Source organism: Pithys albifrons, chromosome 7 (assembly GCF_047495875.1).
Source record: "Pithys albifrons albifrons isolate INPA30051 chromosome 7, PitAlb_v1, whole genome shotgun sequence".
NCBI lineage: Eukaryota > Metazoa > Chordata > Aves > Passeriformes > Thamnophilidae > Pithys > Pithys albifrons.
This window is the reverse complement of record NC_092464.1, coordinates 58,755,503-58,772,762: the sequence shown is the minus strand read 5'-3', so window position 1 is coordinate 58,772,762 and position 17,260 is coordinate 58,755,503. Positions and strand designations below refer to the sequence as shown.

General features: G+C 51.5%; 3 protein-coding genes and 1 pseudogene across 3 annotated transcripts in view; 3 read left to right on the top strand and 1 right to left on the bottom strand.

Moving 5' to 3' along the window:
- The window catches only part of LOC139673811 (zinc finger protein 850-like), a 685,564-nt gene that overhangs the window by 480,082 nt on the left and 188,222 nt on the right, over window positions 1-17,260 (top strand). The gene's annotated exons all lie outside the window — the stretch shown is intronic.
- The window catches only part of LOC139674242 (olfactory receptor 14J1-like), a 232,700-nt gene that overhangs the window by 124,285 nt on the left and 91,155 nt on the right, over window positions 1-17,260 (bottom strand). The window lies entirely within an intron of this gene.
- The window catches only part of LOC139673824 (class I histocompatibility antigen, F10 alpha chain-like), a 209,648-nt gene that overhangs the window by 159,525 nt on the left and 32,863 nt on the right, over window positions 1-17,260 (top strand). The window lies entirely within an intron of this gene.
- LOC139674233 (olfactory receptor 14C36-like) lies at window positions 1,501-17,239 on the top strand (annotated as a pseudogene).

Here is a 17,260-nt window from a genome sequence, read left to right as displayed (position 1 = left end):
CTTACTTTTTTTTTTTGTGGGCTATCTGGCCCATAAAAAGTAGAAATTAATTTCTCATTTCAGGAGGTGGCACTTCCATTTCAAATCGTTTACACCTACTGATGAATAAACCTGGGAGGATTAGAAATCTGCCAGGTACACACATCATCAGTGCTGCTTTTCCATTCTCCTCAGGGTTGCTTTGACATTGCCAGCAGAGCCTGCACAGGCAGAGCTGTCCCTGGGCAGTGCCCTGTGCTGGGAGGGCTCTGCAGGGCAGAGCTGAGCACCCAGGGCTGGGATGGGCTCTGGGAACACTGCCAGGGAAGCAGCTGCTGGCAGGGACAGCTCCAGGCAGCAGAGCCCTGGACAGGGAGTGAGAGGGAGCTGCTGCTGAAATGCTGTGGCAGAGGGGCTAGAGCAGCTCTGGGCCATCCCTGCTCTGCAGATTTCTGCCCAGAGCAAGCCCCTGATCTCATCCACCACCCAGCAGAGTCCTTCCCTTTGGCCATCTGATTGTCTCTGTAGGGTCTCCATAGGAGTGTGGAAGAATTTCTCTATTTTCCCCTCCTCTTCATGCTGCCTTTGCTCCCAGCTCAGGTGGGAGCTCTGGGGCAATGGGTCTCCTGGACTCTCCAGTCAGGATGTAACATCTTTAGGACATTCAGTTCTTTCCCTGGATGATCCTGCTGTCATGCAGGATGCCTTCCTGAGGGGCACAGCTGTTCCATTCCAGCCCTGTGTTCCCCACAGCCCCTCAGCACTGAGGCCATGGCAGTGGGGCTGCAAGGTGTGTGCAGGCAGCTGCAATGAGCCCTCTGTGCCCCTGCTGGGAGGGGAGAGCTGAGATATCTCTCTTCTGTAGGGTGAGACGGGATGAGGAGTTTGAAGATGTGCATTTGGAAACTGGAGTCACCAGCACTCAGAAGTGTCCAGTTTCTCCTCAGGGGAACCCTTGGGTGCCTTTGCCCTGCAGAACAGAGAGGTGACAGCCTTGGGCAGATGAGAGCAGGGCTGATGGATCTTGCCAAAAATTGCAGGAATGGATGATCTCTTTGCCTCACAGGACACCCAGGTTTTCTCCTAGATAGAAGTATAAATACCAAGGATTCCTGCGTCAAAAATTTCAGTACTTGTGTTGGAGGAAACGGAAGGAAAGAAACAAAACTGTACCCCCACAGCTCTGCTCTGCATTGGGGTGAAATGGGAGTGACAATGTTGAGAAGCTTTTTAGTACCATGGATGGTTTAAAAGGAACATCAGTCTCAGTTCCTATTTATCTTTTGTTGTAGGACAGAACTGAGTATACCAGAACATCAGCAGAGCTCCTTTTTCCCTGGAGCTTTCTGAGCCAGGCCTCAACAGAAGTCCTAAAATGGACCAGCTAAAGGGTTTCTGTGAAAAAGAAGAGGTGATTTCAGGGTGTTACATAACGACTAGAAGAGTTTTTTTCTGAAACATGTACTGTGACTTGTTACTATATTTTTCTCCTTGGACAGGTGCTATACCAACGGGAAGCTCATGCCCAACAGCAGCTCCATCAGCCAGTTCCTCCTCCTGCCATTGGCAGACACGCGGCAGCTGCAGCTCCTGCACTTGTGGCTCTTCCTGGGCATCTCCCTGGCTGCCCTCCTGGGCAACGGCCTCATCATCAGCGCCGTAGCCTGCGACCACCACCTGCACACCCCCATGCACTTCTTCCTGCTCAACCTGTCCCTCACAGACCTGGGCTCCATCTGCACCACTGTCCCCAAAGCCATGCACAACTCCCTCTGGGACACCACAACCATCTCCTTCATGGGATGTGCTGCACAGCTCTTTTTCTTTTCCTTTTTCATGTCGGCAGAGTTTTCCCTCCTCACCATCATGTGCTACGACCGCTACGTTGCCATCTGCAAACCCCTGCACTACGGGACCCTCCTGGGCAGCAGAGCTTGTGCCCACATGGCAGCAGCTGCCTGGGCCAGTGGCTTTCTCTACTCTCTGCTGCACACAGCCAATACATTTTCCCTGCCCCTGTGCCAGGGTAATGCTCTGGGCCAGTTCTTCTGTGAAATCCCACAGATCCTCAAGCTCTCCTGCTCAGACTCCTACCTCAGGGAACTTGGGCTTATTGTGGTTAGTGCTTTTCCATTTGTGGGATGTTTCATTTTCCTAGTTTTCTCCTATGTGCAGATCTTCAGGGCTGTGCTGAGGATCCCCTCTGAGCAGGGACGGCACAAAGCCTTTTCCACGTGCCTCCCTCACCTGGCCGTGGTCTCTCTGTTTTTCAGCACTGCCATGTTTGCCTACCTGAAGCCTCCCTCCATCTCCTCCCCATCCCTGAACCTGGTGGTGTCAATTCTTTATGCAGTGATTCCCCCAGCAGTGAACCCCCTCATCTACAGTCTGAGAAACCAGGAGCTGAAGGATGCCCTGAGGAAAATGATGACTGGATGCTTTTCAGCAGCAAGAACCTCCCAGTTTTCTTCTGTACAGTGTTCATATTAAAACTCATGACAGGCTCAGTTTGCCTTCCCAGGTTTCTCTTGGTGGTCAGTGGTTGGGTTTTTTTCCTAATGTTGTGCTCAATGAAATTATTTTATTCATCCTCTCATCTAAATCACTGTCTCATTTATTAATTTAACTCTTTCAATCTTTAATTGAGTAAATGTGCTACCTCTATATTTAAACAAAATAAACTCTCTTGCAGTAGCCTTGTGTGTCTGAGGAGGTCATTGGAGATCATTGGATTTTTCCTTTGAGACTTTGAGGGACCTACTGGGCAGTTCCATGTGTGCAGAGAAGGTCAAAAGAGTCCCAGCACAGCAGCACTGCCAGGGAGCACCAGCACTGGGCCTTTGCTGACCTGCTCTCTTTCCACTTGTACACTCTCCTGCAGAGCCCCTGGGCTGGACTAAGGCCTTGCTCCTCTGCCAGCTGGGACACAGACCTGCTGCATGTCCATCCTGGGCTCACAGGCAGGGACAGGCCATGGGCACTGCTGGGACACAGCTGGGCTCCACAACAGCAGCTCCATCAGGAAAGGGCTTCTCCTTAGCTCAAGACATGCAGTCTTAGGGCTTTTTGCAAAGTCACTCTCAAGAACATGCCAAGGGATAGACTCTATAGAGGCTCCATGTTTGCTTGTTCTCCAGGGGCTCTAAATCTGAGTGTGAACCAGCAAACAGAGCCCTGTAACTGCAGGGGCGACAGCAGGAAACAGGGAAAATGATCTGGTGAGTGTTCTGTGTTACCCTCAGTGAACACACTACTGCTACCCATGACAACAATAGCAGTAATAAAAGCTGGAACTATAACAATAAACCCCACAAGAAGCACATGAGGTGCACAACACCATTGCTCCACTGCTCACCACTCAGTGCCCAATGCTCAGCCCAGCCGAGACACAGATCAGCCCTTCCTGACCAACAGCCCATTAACACCCTGAGCATGGCCCTGCATCAAAGGGAACGTCCCTTGGGCCAGTTGGGCTCAGCTGTCCTGGCCCTGCTCCCTCCCAGTCCTGTGACCCACAGGAGGTCATTAGAGGCCATGGTTGCACAAACCTCTCACAGATTCCAAGTCAAAACCAAAACCCAAAGCACCATGAAATACCTGCAGACCCTGAAGCTTTAAGGAGCCCCCCAACGGCCATTCCTGACAAAGCCTCCCCAGGGACTCGTCCCAGAGAACCTTGGAGGCCATGACTGCAGGGAGGCAAAGGCTCTGGGCAGCAGCTCAGGTGCTGAGCAAAGCCTGGCTTGGCTGGAGGCAGCAGAAAGGCCCAGCCCTGACCCCCAGCCTGGGGAAGGCACATCCTGTCCCTCACACCTTGCTCAGGGCTCTGCTGGGGGCACTGGCATGGGGGGTGATGCTGAGGGCAGGACAAGAGAAAGAGAATCAGGAGGGGACGGGGCAGATCAAGAAGCCAGTCTTTTAACAAAGAAATTAAAAGGAGTGACACAAATGAAAACAGGAAACCAAAGTTACCTGGTCCCTGAACTCATCAGAACGTTAAGACTTGTGAAAAGATTCCAGCTGCCAGCCAGGTGAGTGGATTTCCACCTGGCTGCTTCCATGCTGGGATAGTGGGGCTGATAGTCAGCAGTTGCAAGGTCATGAAGGCCAAAAGCTGAGATTCCTTTGCTAGAGATTAGGAAATTGAAAGAGGAATTGAAAAAGAAGGAGAAATTTACAGTCTCTGGAGATGACTCTTCTCAAGCGTGAGAGCAAGAGATCCATTTCAGGAAGATGTTGTGAACTCCCAAGGAAAGTGAAGCTCTGCAAACAAAGGTATCCAGTACTTGAGGGAATTACCTGTGCTGGAAATCATCTATAGTGACCTAAAAAGTGAAAACACCCCTAAAGACTCAGAGGATGTTCCTTGCACAGTGGCCACGAGGAGGTTCAAAGCACTCCTGGATCACGTTCCAACAGCCTGATGGCATTGTATTCCCCCCAAAGGGATACACCAGGAGATGGCATCCTCCTGTCTCTGAAATGTAGTAGAAACTCTGGGCACTTCCTCATCCCCATGGCCCAGCAGCTCAGCTCTCAGGGGCAGTCCAGGAGATCAGTCCTCTCCTGCCCCGGCCAGAGCGAAAGGGAACCCCAAGGACAGGCCATGTGGTGATCTCTGGTTCTTTCTCCATGGCCAGAGGGCAACATGGGGAAGTGGGATGGTGAACCCAGCTTTGAGCTGGGAGCCCATGGAGGTGAACTGAGAGGGAAGAGAGCTGTGGAGAAGGGGTCAGCCAAGAAGGATGTCCATGGAGTTGCTGCAGGGACACAAGAAGACAATCAGAAATTTCCCAGGCATAAAAGGACTAAAATCAACTCTTTTGATCCTGGTAACGGAACTTGTGGTCTGGTATCACAGAGGTCAGACGGTGAATACTCTGGCCAAGAACAGGAATAGAGGTTCCCTGCCTTTGGCCAGGAGAAGCAAAGGGATGACCAGGCACACTGCACTGTGTGGATTCGATGGCCTGGCTCAGCAGATCCACAGAGGTGTAAAGCTTTAGTAGACACTGGTGCCCAGTGCACACTGATGGCATCAGGGCACAGGAGTGCAGAACCCTCTGGATCTCTGCAGTGGCAGGGGATGCCAGGAGCTGTCTGTGTTCGGGACTGAGGTGAGTTTAGGAGGGGACAAGTGGGAAAAGCCCCACATTGTGTTTGGCCCAGACTGGCCATGTTTTCTGCACACTCTGCTGAAGGTGCTCCAGGACACTCATCACAGACCAGCCCCTCCCAATGACCATTCCCAGCACTGGTTTGTCACCCACCTCTGAGAGGTGGTTTGTTCTATCCCAGAGGGACATCAAGTGACTGGGCCAGAAGTGCAAGACATCCCAAGTCCTTGTCTCCTCGGGCACAGCATCGTCTGTGCCACCAAGGGCTGTGAGCAGACCTGCTGTGCTGAGGCTCTGGGGCCTCGTGGCCTCCTGGCACAGCCCCAGGAAGGCTGGACACTGTCACCCCTTGTCCTGCCCTCAGCATCACCCCCCATGCCAGTGCCCCCGGCAGAGCCCTGAGCAAGGTGTGAGGGACAGGATGTGCCTTCTCCAGGCTGGGGGTCAGGGCTGGGCCTTTCTGCTGCCTCCAGCCAAGCCAGGCTTTGCTCAGCACCTGAGCTGCTGCCCAGAGCCTTTGCCTCCCTGCAGTCGTGGCCTCCAAGGGTCTGATGGGATGAGTCCCTGGGGAGGCTTTGTCAGGAATGGCCCTTTGGGGTCCTCCTTAAAGCTCCAAGGGACTGCAGGTTTTCAAAGTACTTTGACTTTTGCTTTTGGTTTGGAGTTTCTTAGAGATTTGTTCAATTAAGGCCTCCAATTACCAGATGTAACGAGTCCCTTGAGATCTTTAGTCAGTATCAACACTCAATGGAGCTCATTAATGCTTGAAGGGACTCAAAGCTTATTGAGGTGCTTCTTTTTGACACCCAGTCTGTGAGAGGTTTGCAATATCATGGCCTGCAATTATCTGCTTTAATTAGTCCCTTGAGAGGCTTTGTCAGTAACAGCCCAAGGTGAGGCTTGTTAATGCTTCAAAGGACTCAACATTTATTAAGATACTTTCCCTTTCCTTTTGAAACTGAGTCTATGAGAGGTTTATTCAATCAGGACTTCCAATTATCTCGTCCTACCAGTCTCTGAAGAACTTGTATTGGGAATGGCCCTCAGTGGGACCCATTAGTGCTTTGAGATACTTTGTGATTTTCTTCTGGCTTTGACCTATGGAAAGGTTTGTGCAATCTCCTCTCAGGTCCTGAGGTTCAGGGGCTCAGCACCAAATGCACCATGGGGCTTGTTAAGATAAAGCAATTCCCTACTGATCATGGCTCTTTCTGAGTTTGTCCTCTAATCAAGGAGAGTTAATTAAAAAAGATGCCTCATATAGTTTTGGAGAAAGGTTAGAAAGAGCTTCTAAGAAATTTGCATTTCTATTTTAAATGATATGGATAATTACTTTTCTTTTTAGAGAAGAGGTGATTGCAGCATTCTCTGATTGATATTGACCCAGTTTCTCTCCTAGGAAGGTCTGGACTCATTGGAGAGCAATCCCTTGAGGTCTGACAGTGGGGACAACCTTGCTCCACACCTCCCCAGCCCCATCATGTCTCTCATCAGTCAACTGGGACCTGCTTCGCTCTGACAACTGGCTGAACACAGACAAGAGGGATTTTTCCTCTCTTTTTGCAGCAATCTGAAACTCATAAGTTTCACCATTCAAAACAAACACACTCCTCAACCCTGTGCCAGGTCCAAGGTGCCACCATTGGCCTTCACCGTCACCAAAGCAAAACTGTGCATGAAATGTATTAGAGAGAAAAGAAATGAAACAAACACAACTACAAAGCTGTCTGAATACATAATTAGACCAATTACTGAGGGACAGGCAAACTTTTAACTCCCTGAAGCTGAAAGCCCAAAGTTGGTCTTTGAGAGGTGTGTGAGCAACCCAAGAGTGAGGGGAAGGGAAATGCAGAGAGCACTGGCAAGTGCTGCTGTGCAGACAGGCTGCTGGGAAGGGGACTTCAGCCACGGGCAGCTCAGGCAGGACAGGTGGGAAGAGGTGAAAGGTGAGGGAGGTGAAATGTGCAGCCCAAAGGACAGAATGCTGACAGTGCCAAGAGGGTGGGAGGGCAACAGTTCTGCCGTTGCTGTTAATGCACATCCTGAAAACATCTCTTTGTGATCCCATGAGAGAACACAAATATTTTATGACAAGTGTTCCATTGTTCCAGCTGATCAGATCAAGCTCAGACTTTTCAACATGTGTCAAATGTCTCAGGATTTCAGGCAGCTCCTCTGTCTGACCGTCAGTATCCATGTGGTTCTGCAGTGTCTCAGGGTACCTTTGATTCCATATTTTTTTACAGTGTCGCAGGGCACCTTTGACTCCATGAGGTTCTTCAGTGTCCCAGGATTCCTTTAGTTCCATGTTTTTACCAGTGTCCCAGGGTCCCTTTGACTCCATGAGTTCCACAGTGTCACACTGGCCCCTTCATTCCATGAGGTTCCACATCTCAGGGTTCCTTCAGTTCCATGAGGTTCCTCTGTAGTCACAATATCCCTGTCATTCCATGATGTTCCACTGTGTCCTGGGATCCCTTTCCCTTTCCTCTGCCCTCTCCCTTCCCAATTCTCTTCCCCATAATTTCCCAATCTTGCCTGCTCCCTTCCTCTTCGGGCTCCCACCCCACCCCAGGTGGCCACCAAGAACGAGGCCATCCCGCCTTCCCCTGTTGCCTGGAATTTCTGGAAAAACTTTCCGAGACACATTCTCTGAGTAGGGTCAAGAGGAGTTCTTTACTTACAGGGTTTGATGTGTACAGAGGATGGAAAGCACACAGAGAGATGCACACCCTGCCCCCAGTACCAGCCTGATTTTCTTCAAGCAGGACTTGAGGTTCCTCACGGCTCGCCCAGGGCAGGGTGGAGCCCCCCAGGATGTGGATGTGCTGAGGATGGGCAGACGAGCCCACTGCCTTCCCTCACTTCTGCACCTCTTTCTCACCTCCACCCTCTTTGTCACCACTATGGGTTTTACTGATTTATAACACTACTTGATTATCATAACTAAAGGTTCCATCCAATCTAATAATGGTCTGTTTCCAGAACCTCTCTTAGGTCTGCCCCTTGGTACACCCTCCTAGAACTGAGTGGGAGGTCTCAGGACCCCTTACTTCATCCATCATCATCATCATCATCTTCAGGACACTTTCTCTTATTGGAGCTTCTCCAGGGGTTTCTGGGCCTTCTGTCACTACGACTAAAATGGTACCTGCTTTGGACTAGAGTATGTTCTAGTTGCTCTCTGACCCTTAAGACAGAAAATGAAGGAATGTAGCTCAGGGCTGAGAAGGTGCCAGTTCCTACTTTAAATGTAAGAAACTACATAACTTTGTAAAATCTACAGATGTATAAAATCCCATGGCAGCCTTTTTCCCCTTGAAGCCTTGGCAAAAGAGAGAATTTGGTGGAGTCTCTCTACTTCTACTTAAGATTGTTGCATAAGAATGAGCGACTACAGTAGCATTGGATCCTGCAGCTATTCAGCAAACATTAACAACAAATATGATTAATATGATCAGCTCTTTTATCCAAGTCCAGTTTGGCAACCATGGAACAACCTTGCCAAAGATATTTCCAAGCTCAGTGAGACACCTCCAAGAGTTCACTGGTTTAGAACTCACATTTGTTTCCAAATTTTGGCCAAATTCATAACAATTTTAATAATTTATTTTTTATCTTTGGGGCTAGAGCAAAATGCAAATTTTTATTCCAAATCTGATTCATGATTACTACCAATAAACAATACATAGAGAAAGAGTAATTTAAAACACATTTTTCTATCTGTAACAGTCTCTGTTGTTACACCCATTCCAGGAACAGAGGTCTCCTTAGCTCTAGAGTAGTAAGTCCAGAGATCCACTCGAGAAGGAAACCAGCTATGCAAAATAATCCTTTTGTTACTCAAGATGACATCAAGTTGCTAATCTTCCATGGGCTCTGTGAGGTGAATCACAGGAGTTCCCTTCTGTCTCTGACTGTGGTGTGGGTAGTTGACAGAACCTGGAACAGTCTCTTCCATCTGGCTTGTAGGGGATCATTATCTCACCATTTCACACAGACTCAGTCCTCAGGCTGGAACAGATGAACAGGAATGTCCAACCCTTTGGGTGTGAATAACACAATGAATCTCTGGGGTTTCTGCAAAACAGAGTCTAAACCATTAAATAATGTTTCAAATTAATTTTCCCTTTCAGATGAATGTTTCTCAGAAGACGAGGGATGAAGCTTTTCTAGAATTAGAGTGGTTGAGTGCCAGCCACACATTTATATGCTCGTTAGGACCTCACTGAAGGCAGGATGTGTCTGCAGTTTGATGAACACCAAACAACATCTTGGTCCTCAGAATTGCTTCCCACAGAGAGCCTGCATTCTCTGTGCAGATTCCAGGCCTCATGGAGGGCAAACCCTCCTGCCACACTCTGCCCTCTGACTGTGCTCAACCCTCTCTCTGTCTCCTGCAGTGGCTGTGCAGGGCCCTCTTGCCTCCATGCTAGAAAAGCATCCCCATCCATACCAAAATGCTCATGTGAGTGTTATCGTGGCACACCAGTCAGTATCCAATTGGCCACTGACTTTGGCATTTTCACATGTTGGTGTCTGGGATAGACACCACAGTAACTGGGTATTACATTAAAGCCAGTCAGGGCATTCATTTCAGCTGGGTACAAGCTAAACAAACCATTGGAAACCATGATGGTACCAATTTATCTCCAAGATTGCAAACAGGATGTGAGGCAGTGCTCATGGGAGAGTCCACAAAACTAATCCTTCAGCTGCAGTGTGGCAAACAAACCACTTGGTGCTTTTTAACACAGGTCTCTTCCTCTGTGAGGCTTCTGTGAGCTCACACGCTGTTTGAGTAGATGACTAAATATTTTAGAGACAAATTCAAGGTAGATGAATTTGATCTTACAATCTCATGAACTTTTGTGTTGACTCTCAAACTGAATTCAGGGCAGTCTTTTTCACAAGTTGCAGCAATCGGAGAGGACACAGGAATATTCCCAATGGTGTTCATAAAATGCTGCAAAACTATTGGGACAAAGTATATACAAAATGTGAACACTGCAAATAATCAATATCACAAAACAATACAAGCTTTCAATTCTATTGCTCCATTATCTTCTTCATGAATCAGCTGTAAAAGGAAAACTCAGTTCAGTGTAAGGAGGTTCACAAATAATCAAACTAACAGTCAAAGTCTGGAGAGCAATGAAAGACACCTGAAATACAGTAATTAACAATCACTGTATTGTCTGGGGTTTTGACAATATTATTAGAATTAGATTAGCCATCCATCCTTTGGGAGTCTTTCCACTTCCTTTCTGGCCTGTTTAAACTGACAGTAAAACCCTTAGAAAACAATGGTGCTTGTAACCATGGCAACAAAACCTTCTTTGCCCCCCCTTTGCTGACTTTGGCAGTAACTTTGCAGGAGAGGGAGGTAACCACAGTGACCAGGCAGTGGCACAGCCAGCCTGGTTTCTGGGCCTGTGTTGCTAGGATTAAATGGTACCTTATTTGGACTAGAATATATTCTAGTTGCTCTCTGAGCCTCAAGACAGAAAATGCAGGAATGTAGCTCAGGGCTGAGAAGCTGCCAGTTCCTACTTTAAAGGTAAGGAACTCCATAGCTATATAAAATCTACAGATCCATAAAATCCTAAGGGAACACCCCATTGCTGCCCCTGACAGCAGGACCAGGGCCCTCCCCAGCCCCTGTGCTGCCCCTTCTCAGACACCCCCAGTGCTGGTTCCCTTGGGGGCCCCTCAGCATCACCCCCACACTGAGCTGCCCTGCTGGACCCTGCAGAGCTGCCCATGGCAGCAGCTGCTCTGGGATGGCAAAGCCCCTCCTCTCCATCCCTGCAGAGCTGCCCATGGCAGCAGCTCCTCTGGGATTGAACAGCCCCTCCTCTCCATTCCTGGAGAGCTGCCCATGGCAGCAGCTCCTCTGGGATGGCACAGCCCACCCTCCCCATCCTCCCCATCCTCCCCTGGACACCAAAGAACCAAAGCCTCGACCCCCAGAGTGCAGCCCTGCCCATGGCAATGGGCCCCCAGAGCTGCCCTGCACAAAGCAGCCCCTCCAGACCAGGCCCCGAGACACAACTGGGGACACCACACATGATGCTTTTAGGAAACAGCTACAAGCTTTCCTTGGCTCTTGGCAGGGGTCATTGTTTTATTCCAAATGTTTAGAGTTACCCCCTTGGGGGCAGCATGTCCAAAAGGCCACTGTTGTGTTCCATTTGGAGGCAGAAATATTTCCCAAAGGAATCCAGGTGGCACAGACAGTGCAGAGGGAGCTTCCAAGTCACCCCAGTGTTCAGCCCTGCCCTGACTGCCACCAGCACTGCCCTTTCTCACACATCTCTGGTGAAGGCAAAGGTGTCAGGGTGTAGGTTCTAAACAAGGAACCCTTGAAAAGATCTGTTTAGGACCTGCCAGCAAGGTCATTCAGGAGCAACCAGCACAGGAGTGGGCAGGAACTGTTGGCCAGAGGTCCATCTAGGAGGGGAGGGTGGATATTTTAATTTTTTTTGACACTACAGAGGCAATTTCTGGGGTGGCCTCTGGAATTTTATTCTATTTCAAGAGCACCAGCAACAGGGCTGTGTTTGAGTGCTGGCAATGAGGCCTGTATGGCCCTAATTGTCCTTGACTTAGTGCTCAGGGGCTTGTGGGCATTCCAATGTCTGCTGATGGCGACAGCTGAGACAGAAACACCGAGTTCACTGTCACAAATGCACTCTGGTGGCTCTGATCAAAAGAGGCAATTGCAATTTTACTGATAAAATTCAGGTGGCAACCAGTAGCCATGGGGAAAAAATTAAAAACTAAATTTATACAGCATAAAGTTTTATTAACAGAAATCAGATCTGTTCCAGAAATGCCTTTGTGCACTGCCTGTTTTAGATGGATGTTCCTGTGGTTCCATGGGAGCCCGAAAATGCTGCTCAGCCCATCATTGTCACACCTGCAGCGTCAGGGGCTGCAGGAGTAAAGGGGACCCTGCAGTGAGGCTTCAGATCTGTTCCCTAAATCCCATTCTGAAAGGAGATTGGATAAGGGAGAGCCCAGCAAGTTCTCAGTGAGAGACAGGCAGCTGCCAGCAGGTCCAACCAGCACACTGGATTTACACCATCTGATCTCTGCTGGGGGGTCCCTCTGGGCTCTGACACTGCCCCAGACCCCTCTCCCAGCCCCTCGCTGGCCCAGAGGAGCCACTGCCCGCGCTGGGATGCTCAGGGACCACTGGGCTCTTGCCAGTGGCTTCCCTGCCCAGCCAAGCAGGGCTGCCTGAGCTTCTCATCAATCACCACCCCAAGTCCTTCTCCTCAGGGCTGCTCTCAGTCCATTCTCCACCCAGCCTGTGTTTGTGCTCCATAATCATGTGACAAACTCTAATGCATGGAAATAGAACAGACTGTGGCTAAGCCTTATCCTCCAAATCCCCAGAGGCAGAGGAAGGTTTGTATTCTGAGGAGGTTTTGTGTCAGGGACCAGAGGTGTGTCTGGGCCTGTCATGTTTGGTCTGTGCTTGTGCTTGTTGATTTGGTGTGAGAAAACACTGCAGAGTTTGCCTGTGGAGAACTCAGGCCTGGAGAAAGACCCATCAGTGTGAGCTGGAAGTGCTGAGAGCTTGGGCTGTGCCCCAGGAAGAATAAAGGGCAGAGCCGTTGTTGTCCCGGAGTCAGCCCTTGAGCTGCTGCAGCCTGGGCTGGTGCGATGGGCACGCAGGGGCTGGTGCTGCAGCTGGCAAAGCTGCCCTGCAGAGAGAGGGGACAGGAGGGGTGGGCTGGGCTGGGGGTGAGGAGGCCCCGCTGGGCCTGGTTTGGTGCAGGGCACGGCCTGAAGGGGCACTGCCTGCCTGCCCTGGTGCCAGTGCCGCTGCACCTGCTGCTCCTGCCCCACGGGCTGGGGAGATTGCAGGGCTGGGGATGTGCTGTGTGTGTGCCAAGGAACAGGATCCATTGGCCTGGGGAGATTGCAGGGCTGGGGATGTGCTGTGTGTGTGCCAAGGAACAGGATCCATTGGCTTGGGGAGATTTCAGGGCTGGGGATGTGCTGTGTGTGTCCCAAGGAACAGGATCCATTGGCTTGGGGAGATTGCAGGGCTGGGGATGTGCTGTTTGTGTGCCAGGGAACAGGATCCTTTTGCTTTGCTCACCAATATATCTGCTTTGCTGCCTCAGCTGTGGTTCTGTGTCTTTTAATTTGTGCTGGGAATCCTCCTGAACCTGGAACATTGGGAGCCACATTCCCACTGACCCACGTTGGGAACACACCTGGGGACCCACATTCCCAGTGACCCACATTGGGAGCACACCTGGCTGGAGGACTCCACACCCTCCTGGTTCCCTGTGGGCACTTGGGTGAGTGCAGGGGGAGGAACATCCATCAGGACACAGACAGATATTGGGAATTCATTGGGATCACTGGATTTGTTGACTTTACACCCCAAAAATCTCACCTGCTCGTTCCCATCACTACTTCTGGTGGCATCAAGCCTCCTGATTCCAACCCAAATCCCTTAATCCCACTCAAAAGTCCCTTAATCCCTCCGAGAATCCTCGGACTTTGACCTCAAATCCCCCCAATTTTACCCCAAATCCCCAGGATTCCACTCAAAATCCCATAATTACCCTCAAAATTCCTTTAATTCCACCGAAAGATTCCCTGATTTTCACCTCATACCACAATGGTTCTACTCCAAGTTGCTTTAATTCCAACTCATATCTCTATAAACTCATCAAAGTCCTGCTGATTTTGCCCCAAAACTCCCGTGTCTTCCACCCAAAATTCTATTAATTCCACATAAAACTCCTCTCATTTACCCCCAAATCCACTTAATTTTCCTGAAGATCTCCATTATTTTTGCCCAGAGTTCCCTTAATTCCATCTATACCAATCCCATACCCCCAATCCCATATATTTCACTAAAAATTACTTTAATTTCACCTAAAATTTCTCACTTCTCTTTATTTCCACCTCAAATCTTCTTAAGTACATGCAAAATTTCCTTATTTCTACCCAACATATCCTTAATTCCATCCCAAATCTCTGACCTCCACTCAAAAATACCTTGATCCCTCTTACAATCCCAAGTATTTCATTCCAAATCCTGAAGGTTCCACAGAAATCCCCTTAATTTCACATAAGGATTATTTAATTCCATCCCAAATTCCCTTAATTCCACCCAACCTCTCCTAATTTCACCTCAAATCCACTGAATTCCACTCTGAATTCCCTCAAATCCACACAAAATCCCTTCCCCAACTCACCAGCCCCCCAAGTGCCCCCAAATCCCCCCCAACCCCAAAATGTCCCTTTGGAGCCCCAAATCCCGGGAAGGGCCCATGGGAAGGAGGGGCTGGGGGGCTTTGGGGAGGTTGGGGTGGATTTGGGGGCCTGGAAGGCACTTGGGGGGCACTTGGGGGTCCCATTGGGGTGTGAGGGGCATTTATGGGGCACTGGGAAAGAACTTGGGTGTCCGAGGGGACCCCTGGGGGGTCACTCGAGTGTCCAGGGACAGAATCTGGGGGTCCAAAGAGGATTTTAGGGGTCACTTGTAAGTCCTGGATGAACTTGAGGGTCACTTGGGGGTCCGGAGAGGTGATCTGGGTGTCCTGAGTGGGTATTGGAGGAGCACTTGGGGGTCCTGGGGCCCTTCTGGGGCAGTTTGGGGTCCGGGGGACACTTGGGGGGCTGCAACGGGGGTGGGACCGACCCGATTGGGCGCGGGGGGGGCGGGAGTTGTAGTCCCGTCTGTGATTGGCCAGAGCGGGGGCGCGGTGCTTGACGGGAGATGTAGTGCTGGACTCCATGAACCGCCACCGCCCGCTGCATCCCAATCAGAGGCGGCGCAGACGGAGGGCGGGACTGGACGGCACTGCTGGAGAGTTGAGCAATGGCGGCGAGTTTGGCTAATTTCTGAAAATTTGGGAGCATTTCGGGGGCATTCGGGGACTCGGAGCGAGTTTTGGGGGTCCCTCACGGCCCACCCACCCCCCACAGACCCCCCGGGACCCCCCTCGGGGCCGTGTTGGCCGTGACGGTGAAGGAGCCGGGTAAGCCCCTCCCCCCACCCCGGGATGCGGCTCAGGACGCCCCAAATCCCCCCCGAAAATACGCCTGAGACCCCCCTAACCCACCGCCTGGGACCCCCAAACTGCCCCGGAGCCCCAGGATGCCCCAAATCCGGTCCTGAACTCTGCGGAGCCCCTGAAACACCCCAGGCCGCCCCAAACACCCCAGAGATCTCCTAAACCCCTCCCAGACCCCCCAAACCTCTCCCAGACCGTCTAAACTGGCCAGGACCCCTAAAATGCCCCCATACTCACCTAAATTCAGCTCCCAGACCCCTCAAACCACCGCAGGACTCACCAAACCCCCTTCTAGGGCACCCAGACCTGCCCAAATTCTCTCAACTTCCTCCCAGACCCCCACCCAGACCCTCCTAAACCTCTTCAGGACCCCCCCTATTCTTTCTCCTAGTCCCTCCAAACCACACCAGGTCCCCCAAACTGCTTCTAGACCTACCCCAACTATCCCAGGATCCCTGCAAAGCTCCCTCCCAGACCTCCCACAACAACTCCAGGGCCCTCCAAACCCCTCCAAGGAATGCCGAGGGTCCCAGGGGCGGCTTCTGCCCTGAGTCTCTGCTCGGGGTGCTCAGAGACCCCCCTGGGACACTAAAACAGGGAGCCTGGAGAGGGGGGACCCCCAATACCTGTAGGACCCCCAGCAAGCCCATTAGGGGAGACCCCCCAGAGGCCAAAGTGGAGAGATCAGAGAGCAGGAACTTCTGGGAGGCTTTTTTGGGGCCGAATCTTTTGTTGTGCAGGGGGGATACAGAGCTGGGGAAGGGGGTTTTCATGGGGCCAGAGGTCCAAGGAACGGGGGATGTAGCAGCTTGGAGAAGGGAAATGGAGGGTCCAGGGGAATCTGTGCCCAGGAAAGGGGGGTCCATGGGTCGGGGAAAGGGGAATCATGGGGTAGGGAGATCCAGAGTGTCCAGAGAAAGGGATTGAAAGGGTCCCCCAGTGTTCCAAAAAGGGAAGGGGGAGTCTGTGGTCTGGGAAATTCAGGAGTGGGGGTTCCAGGGGTCCCAGAGTGAAAAATACAAAAACAGCACAGGAGGTGTGGGACCTGGAAGAGGTGGAATGGCCAGGAAAGGGTATGCAGGGGAGTATTGGTGCAGGATAAGGGGGTGCAGGGGGATCCCAGTGCCGGGAAGTGGGCGATCAGGAGGGTGCCAAGGTGAAGGACAGGCAGGACTGGGGTGGGGAGAGGTAGTTGGTGGGTCCAGGGGGTCCCTGTGCCCCTAAAAGGGGAGTCCAGGGGATGGCAGGTTAAAGGAAAAGGGAATGTGGGATGGGTGGGAAAGGGGGGTCAGGGTGTTCCTGGAGTCACAGAATTAAGGGGTGTGGGGACAGGAAACCTGAGAATGGCCGGGCAGGGGTTTCTGGAGCCCCGGCAGCCTGGAGAGGGAGGACACTGAACAGACAGGAGAACCCCAGCAGCCAGGACAGGGGGTACCCCCAGAACCCCAAAATGGAGAGGCCAGAGAGGAGGAGTTCCTTTCAGTGTTTTCTCGGCTGAATCTTGGAATTTTGGAGATTTTTCTGGACACAGGAAGCTCAGTGAGTTCTAGAGATGGTCTTTGGGAGGAGGAACCCCCAACCCAAGGCACTCACACCTTATTTTTCCCCAGAAAACATGATTTCTCCTTCCCAAAGCTTGTCAGGATGGAGGAGGAGGCTGGGAGGAGGAGGAAGATGCCCCGGAACCCCCAGGCAGGTGAGGAGGAAGTCAGTGCCCCTTTGCCCCTCTCTTGTGCTGCATCTTCCAGCCCAGCATGGCCCCGGCTGCAGGACAACCCCGCTGCCGACGCCGTCCTGCCGGGGCCGGGTTTGGGGGGATGTCCTTGGCCTTCCCTGTGGGCCGGAGGCAAATGCCCTGCCTGTCCTTGTTCCTTCCTGCCCCAGGCCCCGAGCTGAGCACGGAGAGCACGGAGGACAAATCCCCCTGGCAGAACCTGCTGGCAGAGGCTGTTTTGAACGACTCCAGGGTGCAGGAAGTGAGTGGGGAGGAAAATCCACGGAGATCTGCCAGGAGGAGACTCTCCAAAACTAGACCTGGGTGCTCTGAGGAGGAAAATCCAACCCAGTGCCCCGAAGGTGGCTGTAGCTTGAGCAGGTGCTCCGACCCAGTGA